Source organism: Amblyomma mixtum, chromosome 8, assembly GCF_055824585.1.
Source record: "Amblyomma mixtum isolate Tamu chromosome 8, ASM5582458v1, whole genome shotgun sequence".
In the NCBI taxonomy this organism is placed as follows: Eukaryota; Metazoa; Arthropoda; class Arachnida; order Ixodida; family Ixodidae; genus Amblyomma; species Amblyomma mixtum.
Window position 1 is genome coordinate 142665792 of NC_143019.1, and position 12286 is coordinate 142678077.

At 44.5% G+C, this 12286-nt stretch overlaps 1 protein-coding gene across 9 annotated transcripts in view; it reads left to right on the forward strand.

Moving 5' to 3' along the window:
• LOC149334672 (calsenilin-like) overlaps positions 1–12286 on the forward strand; it is a 461575-nt gene that overhangs the window by 400175 nt on the left and 49114 nt on the right. The window lies entirely within an intron of this gene.

Genomic DNA, 12286 nt, shown 5'->3' on the forward strand with positions numbered 1-12286 from the left:
AAGGATGACTAATGTGGTGGTATATGCCGGCTGGCGTTGCAATGTAGGAAGCGCGGTGCAGCGGACTATTCAAAAAATTTATGGTATAGGCAGAGGCTAGAAATACGACGACGAAGTGAAAGGGGCACTAAACTGGATCCCGCTTTTAAAGATGTCACACTGATGTCGTACGAACAGGATGAATGAATGAATCTGACTGCTCTGTTTTGAAGTGACTCGAGCGCATTGATAAGTTAAACTTGATGAGGGTTCCAAACTGGAGATGCGTAATCTAACTTTGACCTGACAAGAGATTTATATGCTAGTAATTTTACCTGCTGTGGGGCGTGGCGAAGATGACGTCGTAAAAATCCGAGCGTTCTATTAGCCGAGAAAATAATGTTAGTAATGTGTGTAGCCCATGATAAGTTGTTACACAGCGTGACGCCGAAGTATTTGTATGATGAAACGGATGAACGTTAGCGATTACATATGGGAAATCGAGCGGGTTACGGCGGCGGTGGAAAGACATTTACATTTATGAGGGTTCAGTTCCATTAGCCAACGGTGGCACCATTCCTGTATGTTGTTTAGGTCATGTTGAAGGTATGCTGGGTCGGAGGCGTTAGTAACTGTGCGATAAACAACGCAGTCGTCAGTGAACATGCGAATATTAGAGCACACATTGCACACGTGCGAATATTAAAGGAAACATTTCATCACCTGAAATTCCTTAAGCAAGTTTTATTCATCATGTTAGGATATGTTTCGACTAAGGGATTTTGGAAGGGACCATTTGTGTTGACTTCGAAAAAGCTTAAAAAAAAACACCGTTGGTCAAGAAATTCTATTTGGTAAATTAGAAAAATATGGCATCAACGGCCCATTATTATGTATTATTCAAAGCCGCCTTACAGCAATCGAATTGTTTGCATCTGCGATAACTATTCTGAGAATTAAAAGTATTCGAACTGCGGTGCCTGTTGGCTGAAGATAAGGTTCCTGATTGTTCTTAACTGTTATTAATACTCTGCCTTTAGCACTAAACTCTTGTGATGCTACATTCTATTCAAATAACAGCAGATTATTACCTTCGGAAAAACCATCAATTTCTCAACTATAAAACTTAAAAATGATCTTTGTTCTCTTGAAGAAAGATAGCAAGATAAACATTACGGTTTTGAGGTTTTCCGAAAGAAAGATGGCGTGCACTCTTCTTCTGCGTACACAACACTGTATATTAATCTTAACAACAAAACCTTTTTTTGGCACAGAATTAGACCAATGCCTTAAATTCCCTCAACATGTTTCCTTTATTTATGTGAAGTGCGCATTTAACGTTAAAATATTGGTACGTGCTCTGTACTGTCTTGACAAAATCACACTTTCGGCACTTTAACGCTCATTTACGTAGAACCAATTGTCGTACTTTATATCATTTTAGGTTAACCAGTATATCTCACATATGCGGCCATTAATTGGCGTTCTCAAACAAACGTTATGCATTCTCACCTTTTCTCATTTATCGCACCCTCGTCACCGCTTTTTGTGGTCAATAAGTAGACTCCCTGCTCACAAGCCCTGACAGAGTTCGCTTTAAGACGTCTCGTTGAATAATATCCCTACCTGCAGATGAAACCTCCAGCCGCAACGCGCCACAGAAGCTTCAATACGCTGATCATCATTAGCACTAGCCTGATTACACCCACTGCAGACCATATATCTTAAAGCACATGTCCTGCGCTTGACAACACAAAAGACGGGCCAGCTTGGGATGAAGGCGTATCCAATAGCGCATCGAAATATTTTGAAATGTTGCTAATGTGCGTGATATCTGTCGGAAAGCGCTAGTCTCGGCTGTGGCTAGAAGTTTCCAAGTCGCAGCAGCGACTGAAGTCTCGAAAACCGCAAAATGCAACCCTCTTGCCTAACCTTTTATTTGGGAAGGCTTACAGAACCTTGCAGACTTCAGGCCGAATAGCGGTAGTTCAATTGATAAAGGGTCTGGGGTTGTAAAATATGCCTTCATATCAGTTGTGGATGATGGTTGTTTGAGTTCTTTATGGCAACAATTTGGCAAGTTGGTTCCTCCTTGCGCAGACAATCAGGTATCCTGGGTAACGGAATGTTGGAACGATGCATTAGTATTTCAGATTAGGCTAAATTATTTGTGACTTCTCTATAGCGCACGCTTTCCTTATTATGACCTATTATGATGTCATGAGCGTTCCCATTTTTTCTGTTACTAAATCGCAAGGCCTGAGGAGCACCAGTTATGCCTAATCAAGCTTAGCGTCATGTAGTGACAGGCCTTGTATTCAAAATAATTTCAATAATTGCCCTGGATTTCTGAAGATTGCCACGAAGAACCAGAGTCTGAAAGAATCCGAAAGGAGAAACCAGCTGTCACGTCACCTCCCTGGTCGAGTAAACCCGCCGTGAACATGTCCGATTTTCCAGCCTAACTTGCCTCTTTGGCAGAACAATGCGGCCGAGGAGCGGATGGCAACGGCTCGGTCGATGCTTATCAACTTAACGCGCTCGCTACGCGCCACTTAAAAAGGTTCCATGTATGTGCTGCCAGGGCCTTCTGGCACAGTTTCGAAGCAACGGCGCCTTTCTTTAAGTTTTTTTTTATTTTCCAGCTGACCTTGCCGGACTCACGCAGCGTGACAAAGCGCAGGCCTCTCGTGCGAGTACTGGCTCTTGGCGCGCGACATTCTGGCGAGATAACGAGCCTGGCGCTCTCCGATAGGCACGCGGTGGCCAGAAGAGGAATCCGTTCCTCGTTTGCGTGGTGCTGCACCGGGAAGCGTCAGTGTTACAGCCAGTGCAGGATTAGATTCGCGCAAGTGAGGACGGTCCGGCTGGAAGGTCAACCCGCAAAGTAACTTGCCTGAGCCTTTAAACTAGAGACCGAAAGCATATGCGAAGAGTACCTTTCTTGAGTAAATACCAGCACTAGACGATATGAAATCTGGTTATCGGTAGAATTTCTCTGCGTCAATTAGAATTACAGAGAATTCGGCGCGAGGTTAACAACGTACGTAAAACAATTGAACATTTTACGTCAGCGTCCCCTTTAATGTTTTGTTAACAATATTGGGTGGAGTAAAAATGTCCAATCCAATTTTGTTTCGTTTGGTTTATGGAGTTTAAAGTCCCAAAGCGACTCAGACTATGAGCGACGCCGTAGTGAAGGGCTCCGGAAATTCCGACCACCTGGGTGTCTTTAACGTGCAGTGACATCGCACAGCACACGGGCCTCCAAAGTTTCACCCCCATCGAAATTAGACCACCGAGGTCGGTAGCGAACCCGCGTCTGTCGGCTCAACGGCCGAGCACCGTAACCACTGAGCCACCACGGCGGACCCCAATTGATCTATGCAAAGCATGCCTGCGTGTTGAGACAGCAGATGCTGTAACTCAAAATGCGCTGTCGTCATGTGACTGTGACGGCAAGTGCGCCTCTGCATATAAAGCACCAACCAGTGCATCAGTTGATGCATATTCAGAATTTGAAAAGCTACCAACAGGTTCATGCACGCTTAGACAGGAATGAAGTGTATGGCACCGACACACACCGCAGTTTAATTCTACTTTATTGGAACGTACATTGCCGCAAAAAATATTAAGGTGGTGATGGGGAGATGAGATACGAGCGGGAAATTATAGCCGCTTTTCAAATTAGCAAGCAGAAAGAAAATGTGTAAGTGATGCGAATCCAAATGTTTAATGAAAGAGGAGCTTGTTTATCTCGGTAGGCACAATAAGTAAACAGAAAGATAGAACAAAGCTAAGATTATTCTACGCGTCTTAGGGGTAGGTGCTGAAAAGGCGCATGCGTGGGAGGTTTTGTGCAGTAGTTTTTTGTTGAATGAAGCACGTTTGAGACTGAGCGCATGTATGCATGAAAGCCTGTTTCTTGCGTCCTCGTTCTTGCGTTCCGCTGGTACCACTTGAACTACTGATATTCCACATACGAAGCAGCGTGGCAAGATGCTGTTCCGAACTTTGAAGAATTGGTAGGCTGTTATCGTAGGGCAATATTAAATGAAACACGCTACGCCATTCAACGGCTGATGAACTCAAGAATACGCGAGAAAAGAAGACTTGTTCTCGTTTTAAGCGTCTTTGGTTTTGAAGTCGGCCCTCGTTGCTCGAGCTAGGACCAGCCGCCTATGTACCGTAAGCGCAAGAGTGACTTTATCCCACATCGCTCTGTTTTGACGGTGGTGCTACTAAGAAATGCACAAAAGGCGCAAGCATCAGCTCTGCGTTCGCTTCATCCTCACTCTCTTAGCCTACCGAGACTCCTGCTGGCCTAAGTGTTTCCTGGAGAGGACCCTGGTCGCCCTGAGAGGGAATGAGGGTAGACCCAAGCAGCGCTCCCGAGAATTCCTAGTGCTTGGGTTACGCAGGGATGCTCATACCCTGGATGAATTTAGCCAAAGGATGTTTCCCCGCCGTGACCTTTTTAGTAGTAAGACGCGATCCAATCTTCCACGTCCTGCTCATCTGTTCCGCTGAAGACAGCCGGGTCCCGCTGGCGAAGGGAGCCGGCACAGATGACAGTCGGTGGGCCTGCTTGCACGGCTTGATTTTGGGTGTCCACAGGCATAGCAGGTGTTGGAAGAGTGCGGTTACGGAGCTCCAGAGCCGATATCGTTACCCAGCACCTCCACCAAATGTAAAACGGGGGTTTATGAAATGCGCTGGGACCTTATTAAAGGAGCAGGGCGGCAACAGTCTGCGATCAGCCAAAGCGAGCCCAAAGCACGTGCAGCGATGGCACTGCCGCCGCTGCACAGAATGTTCGTCTTCGTCTTTACAATTCATTCATTTATTTTTGACAGAAACAGGTAAAGTGTATATGCTTATACATATTTAACTTTCCTGTCTAGATAGCCGAGGCAAAAGGCGTATTCAAACGCCTGACGGGGCCTCGGAATCTTTATTGCACGCATACCTCAAACAACGGCGCGATTATCAAAAGTAACACTGCACTGATGGGGAGAAAAAGCAAGAAAGCACGAAAGGAAAGAAAATCAGAAATGTTGGGTTGCATTGACTAAGTACAATATTAAACGATGGACCCGTGCTAACAAAAGTAAAACGACCACAATATAAGGATACACACCAGTGGTCTGCACAATTACAATAACAATGACACTACAATAACACTAAAGAACAACACTAATACAATAACACTACGAAAATGGGTAGCATGGGTAGCATGATTTCAAATATGAATGTACAGCGTAGGTGCGCACTACACACAACCAGACATTCATTTCCTATGCATACTGTACACTCAGAAGGGCAGCCCATCTGCTTGAGACAGCCCATCCACGACGCACTGCCACGACGCATGAGCTACATTACCACTCCTTTAGGGAGCACCAGTTATGCTCAGAGTCCTTTCTGTTCTGCACCGAAGCGATGGCCATGAGGTGCAGCATCCGTCTCGAATTCGGAGGGTGTCTCAGACTCGAACACTTGTGCCACTGGGTTTCACCCACCGGGTTTCTAATGGGTACACGATTTCCTTAAGATTTTTCTACCTGTATGCACAGTCGGTCCGGGAACAAACGCGGTTTAATGACATTCCAGTGAAAATCATTAAGTGGCGTTAAACAGGGAACGTAGTGCGAAGCCAAGATGACCTATGGTCGTTAAAGATGACGGATTCCAATGTGAAGGCAAGCGTAGCAGAGGTGGCAGAAAGTTCGATGGATGGATGAGATTAAGAAGTTTTCAGGGACAGGGCGACAGGAGCTGGCGCAGGACAGGGTTAATTGAAAAGATATGTGAGAAATCTTCATCCTGCGGTGGAAGTAGTCAGAGTGATGATGGTAGAGATGACTCCATTCGGCGGACGTAACACGCCATGATATTGTGCGCTACTGGACAATATTTATGGACAAGGTTGTTGTATGCACTGCCGTTTCTTGTAAAACATCAGTATGTTCAAAATCTTTGTTGACGGAAGCACTAGCTGTTAAGTACATTTTTGATGTCCTATAGTCAGGATTTAAAAAGGCGAAGCCTAGTAACGTGCCACCTGGGGATGATTAGAGTCCTGTTTGTCTGAGCGGAGCCCCTAATTTCCGTTTCTTTGTGAAGGCCAACACCCACATCTTCAGCTGACTCTATTCTGGCATTATTACTTCTACGTTTCACTTTCTTCGTGTTTCTGACATTTCCGCTTCCTCTCTCCGCAGTTGTGGGGTTGTCCACCCTTCCACACGTTGAATATATTTTTCCCACTGCTACATGCTTCTTAGGTTTTGCACCCCGATACTGCTCGACGAAGTTCGAGTGTCTTGCGACGCCAGCACTGTTCCAGCCGTTTGCTGTACCCTCCAAAAGCAGCAGCCGCCGTAGGGCCCTTCAACAGGAACTCACTTTTAGGGGGCTTAAGAGGCACCTGCAACAAAGGTTTCCTTCAGGAGCAGGAAGGGAAGAGAGCCCGACAAAGGCGGGCTCTCTACCTCGCGTTTCATACAAGATTCAGGAAAAGCGCCCGCTACGGGAGAAGGCGCCAAGGAGGTCGCTACGACGTGACCCGTTTTCGAAACACGTAGCTCCGCTGCGATCGAAACTGTGCGCTGCAGTTCGGAGAACTGCACGCCGGTGCCGTAAAAGAGATCGGCGCAAATGTAGCTGTATACACACACCAGACGTAAGAAATATTTGGCGCCAGTAAAGTAACCCTTAAGTCCAAGGCCTGAGGGGAAGGTTGTAGCCTGGTGAACTCACATATGCACTATTCAGCACCGTCTCAGTGGGTGTGTCTTAGCGAAAAGGCGGATCGTCGTTGTCAACTTGCCGCATGCCGCACATGTGCTCTACTTGCTTATCTAAAACACGTAAAGTGCCACAAGTGAAAACCGGACTGCATTCTTCTCCTGGCACCTGGGAAGATGAAAACCGAGATAATCCCACATTAGCACCGCCATAAGCCTAGACGAGAAAGTTTCACATTATTCTAAGAAATTTCATGGCTGAAATTTCATCCTCGTCCGTGGCTAGGTACGGAGACCTCCGCCTATCCGGGTGCAGTTGATCTGTCAATTAAGCTAACCACTGCAACCTATGTATCGTATGGCGAGGCCCGAGGCCGTAGAGGTCACCAGCTGGGAGGGAAAACGACCTTTGATTCGTTGTCAGGGTGGAACCAGCGGAACTTAGACGCAGGACAAGAAAAAAGGAGGAACACACACCACACCGCTTCCTCCTTTTTTCTCGTCCTGCGTCTGTGTTCCGTGGTTCCACCCTGACAACATGCACCCTGACAGCCCAGCAAATTACGCTCCTGACCTTGGCCACATACGTACCCCGATGTGGAGTAAAAAATGTCGGGGCATTTAAGCTCCGCCTTAAGAGCATGACGCGACAGCGTTCATAATTTAATGCCCATATATGCGTATTTGATCACTTTCTACTCTACATTCATAGACCGGAGGGAGTCCTCATACCACTCCTGGCCCAGCGATGCGGCGGTAAAGCGATGCGTCGCTGCCTGGCAGGGGGCTGTTTCAAGCACAGGCAACGGTAGGGCTTCTGAGGCCTACATTGCTCTTAACTGCCACCTGCCCTGCTGAGCACCTTGCTGAGAATTCGGTGGCAGGGTGTGATGACATCACAAGGTCACATGGCCTAGGTGCCTGGTAGGCCACCTTTTTCGCTCACAACGCCACCGCTGCCAACGACGACGACACCGTCAACGACGCCGGATTTTCTATGGAATAGGAGCCGTAACGCGTTCGCGTTAAAATACCTTTGACGTCCAAATACACCTTAGTGCACAGCGACAAGAATCTAGAAGAGAAATGAATTCTGAGAGGCTCGTAAAACTGGACAGTGCCATAGTTCGGATCAGTCCGTGAGAAAGTAAATGGCGCAAAAGTTATTCTGAGAGCAGAGATGCGAACGACACGAGGACGGCTATTGACTTAAGCTCATTCATTCGTTCATTCATTCGCTGTTTAAAGACATCAAACATGACCTGTTATCAAAAGTGAGCAGCGCCAGAACTAAATATTTTTCGCACACTTTAGCAGAGTTTCTAAAGTCTGATCCGCAGAAATTTTGGCGGCACTTGAGAAAACCCAAAGATGCACTTACCAAAATAAAAGTTAGCGACACGGTTATCACGGACGCTGCCGAAATAGCTGAGAATTTTAATCAGTATTTCTACGAGCTGTTTTCAGAATTAGATGAATATGAAATAAAAGCAGCGGCTGCACCAGAGGAGGGCATTGAAGTGACTCGTGAGGGTGTCCTGGCGATGCTCTTGAAACTGGACACTAAAAAATCCGCTGGACCCGATGGTCTTCCGAATGTATTTTTGAGGCGATACGAAGAACAAATATCAGGTTGCCTAACAGACATTTTTAAACTATCATTACCATGCGGAAAACTTCCTTCAGATTGGAAAATAGCACGTCTGGTTCCTGTGTATAAAAAAGATGATCGACTGTCAGTTTCAAATTATCGGCCTGTTTCCATAACATGCAGTTGCTGTAAGATGCTGGAGCATATTGTAGCCGGCTACCTGCGAAAGTTCCTGAGTGATCATAATCTTCTGTCTGATTGTCAACACGGGTTTAGGCAGGGTTTATCTACAGTTACTCAGACTGTTCTGGCTGTGCACGACTTTGCGCGGGTGCTTGATATGTCCGGGCAAACGGACGTGGTTTTCTTTGATTTTAGCAAGGCCTTTGATAAGGTGCCACATGGCAAACTTCTCTATAAGATGGAATGTATGGGTGTGCCTTTTTTATCATTCGGTGGGTTCAAGCATACCTTACAGACAGACGGCAATATGTGGAAATTAATAAGACCGCTTCAAGTGTTGTTAGTGTTCAATCAGGAGTCCCCCAGGGAAGTGTGCTTGGGCCATTGTTGTTTTTAATATATGTCAATGATTTAGCTGCGGTTGTACCTAAAGATGTTTCTGTTAAGTTATTCGCAGACGTCTGTGTTGTGTTTAAACAAATTTCATCCGAATACGACCACAGCTCTGTACAAAAAGCAGTTTCTGCCATTGAAGAATGGTGTCTTAAATGGGCTATGGAACTTGATAGCGAAAAAACTATTGTCTTATGTATAACTAGAAAAAAGTCTCCAAGTTTGCTGCCTTACCTTATTCGCGGTAATAGGATTTTGGAAGGTGAGAAATATAAATATTTAGGTGTAACACTCGACAGTAAGTTAAAATGGTCGTCACACATTACTAATATTTCTACAGCTGCATTGAGAAAGCTATGGGTTTCACGAAGAAAGCTAAAAACTGCCCCAGCATACATGAAAAAAATTGGCTTACGAAACATGTGTGCGGTCTTTACTTGAATATGCTTCAGTCGTTTGGGACCCGTACACGAAAAAGGACATAATGGTCCTTGAAAAAGTAAATAGGAAAGCGGTTAGGTTTATATACGGAAAATAAAAAAGGGAAGACTCTCCATCGCAGTTAAGGATGTCAAATAACATTCCTACACTAGAAGTCCGCCGAAAGATTAATAGATTGGTATTCTTGTTTAATAGTTTAACAGGTAAAAATAAACTGAAGCTTCCGGAGTGCATTAAGCGTCCTCTAGTGAGAAGGACTCGGAACGTTCGTGAACATTCGCTTACTCCCCTTTTCGCCAAAACTAACAGTTTTAAATACAGTTTTTTCCCTAGAACAGTGCAAGACTGGAATTCGTTACCGGAATCTGTTTTTTCCTTGCAAAATTTTTCTGATGCGTTAAATCGTTTACTTACCTGCTAATATTGATTATATGTATGTTTTGTATCCGTGTGCTGCTGATATTGTATAAGTTTATTCGTTTGATTTTATTCTTTTGGTATCCGTGCGCTGCTAACATTGTATAAGTTTATTCTCTTTGGTTCCGTGTGCTGCTAATATTGAATAACTTTATTCTTTTGGTTATGTGACATTGTATGTTCACTCCTGCTTGGGCCAAGCAGTGGCCTGCAGTATTATGAAATAAATAAATAAATAAATTTCAAAATTAAAATTGATAATTAAAAAAATAATGACAAAATATTTAAATATTTATTTGTTAATTAATTTATTCACTCATTTCGATATCTGCAGCTCCCTTCCGGGCAATACAGTATTTTGCGGAAGTGAAAGAAACAGCATTGTCGAACAAGATGTCTGAGAGTTAGTTTGGCATCGAACCTGGGAAGAATAAAGGTAGACACTTGATTATCTAAGATAGTTTCGCCGTTCGATGAAAGAGTAACCCACTAACTGGGACAACAAGCAATAAAGTATAGTTTCGAAGCAGAGTATGCTACTTTATATTATGCCAGGATTCAATACTGGAGACCAAAAAGCCATAAAATAGGATTTCAAATAAATTAATATTTTTTCTAGGTTCGTTCGATTCTGGAATGTACGAGTAGAGTTGTGGTGACGACAGAAGTAGCACTGGTAACGCGAAGACAAAAAGAACAGGACAGCACACCCGGTAACTTTCAAATGATTATTATTCAATGAACGTATGTTTTTGAGGAGTGTGAAAGCATAAAGATAACTTGGCAGTCTTATCTCACAGCAAGTCACTTTCCACCACACCTTGTAACTTTTGTTCGTCTTTCAATGAAAGCTAATCCTTTGTTTGATAGCGGCACCAAGAAAGTGTTCCCACTTTCTTTTTGCCTAGCATGCATGATCATCCATTATAGTTTGCTGCAATCCGGCTTCCAATCCTCAGAGTATTCAGCATGATTTCCTTGTCTATGAAGTTTTTTGTTTTGTTCGCGTAGCTTAGAAATTCGAAGGTTGAAGGTGAATTACTGTGGGATATGATTGTACAAAGTTATGATGATGCTTTCACAGTGTATAAACCTGTACGTGCATTGAATAAACAGCCGTTGATAGCGCGTATCATGTCCTTTTTCTTTCGTCTCTGTGTTAAGAGCGCTACATTTCCCGTCATGACGAACCTATTCGCTGAAAACGGCTTCCCTTCTATACTCGTGTTTTCCCTTACTCACTTCGTGAAGAAAGCTACAGGCCTTTACAAAAAGCACTTAACATATTGTTACAAATTCAGACCGTTCTAATATGAGCACCAGGCACCTGACGGGCAGTAATCAGTAGGCTTTTCTTAATTTACGGCGCGGCCTTGTTTTGATGATTGTTAGAATATGTAATCTGGAAACGAACGGGAAATAATGGCAACCCATATTTGAAACCACTAGGACACTTTTTGCGAGAACGTAATGAGCAAAACGTTTCTCGAAAGACAACTTATGCTTCATTCTTTATGTACACTGTATAAAACGAGCCACACCATAAAGTGGGCGAGTTGGTGACGAAAACACAGCCGCAGCATGCATACCTCACCGCACCAGTCAGCCACTGCAAGTTGCACGCCCACCATCGCACACTACTACTTTTTCTTCTTCGCTCTTTTCTCGAACAGCTTCAGACTGGAATGGCCTCCACTATGACAGCGTCGACATCGCTTCGCCATCTGTTTTTCAAGCGCGTGTAGCAGATCATCTTCAGTGTAAAATAATCATTGGTGTGCTTCACATTTTCAAGTGTATTCCCGCCCTTTATATAACACCCCCTGAAAAGGGAGCTTTTAAGGAATAAAACTGAACTGAACTGAACCGAAAACACATTACTAGCGGCCGCTGTTTCCGCACCAGCCAAACTAAGTATCTCTTGCAACCGCTATTGCATTTGGAACCGCGGTCGGTTTGGTTTCGTTTAAAGAGGTTTGAATGATTACAGACACCAAACTTTCGCACGCGTGTTTTCTTCTTTGCAATGGTGCGCAAAACGACAGGCGTACATGGCTCTTGACGTGGGTTTAACATGATTTTTTCTGAAAATGCGCTTCAAGAAAATCCAGTCTTCCAGTGAACAAAGCTGAAGGCACCCCACTAAATTTAGCGTTGTCTTGTACTTATTATACAGCGTCGCTTTAATTAAAATGATAGTTACCATTACAGACGACGCCGAGCTCCGAGGTGCCGCGCGTCTCGAACGCTGCTGCTGTCGCTGCTGCTGCTGATCTTTTCGGTGTACGAACAAACACGTGTATGGCGGAGAAACGTTTGCGCTCTACATGGGAGGGGCAATGTACGCGACGAAAAAATTGCAATGAATTAGAAAAAATAGGCATATTTTGATAGAAAGTTTCTATAAGCTTGGTTTACAGCACTAGCGCGTCGGTTCAGTGTTTGTCCCGAACAGCGCCGTGGGTCTTTTTCAACATTTATTTATCAGGGCCGACATAATAACGTGCATTCTGTTGCAACTCCGGAAAGAACC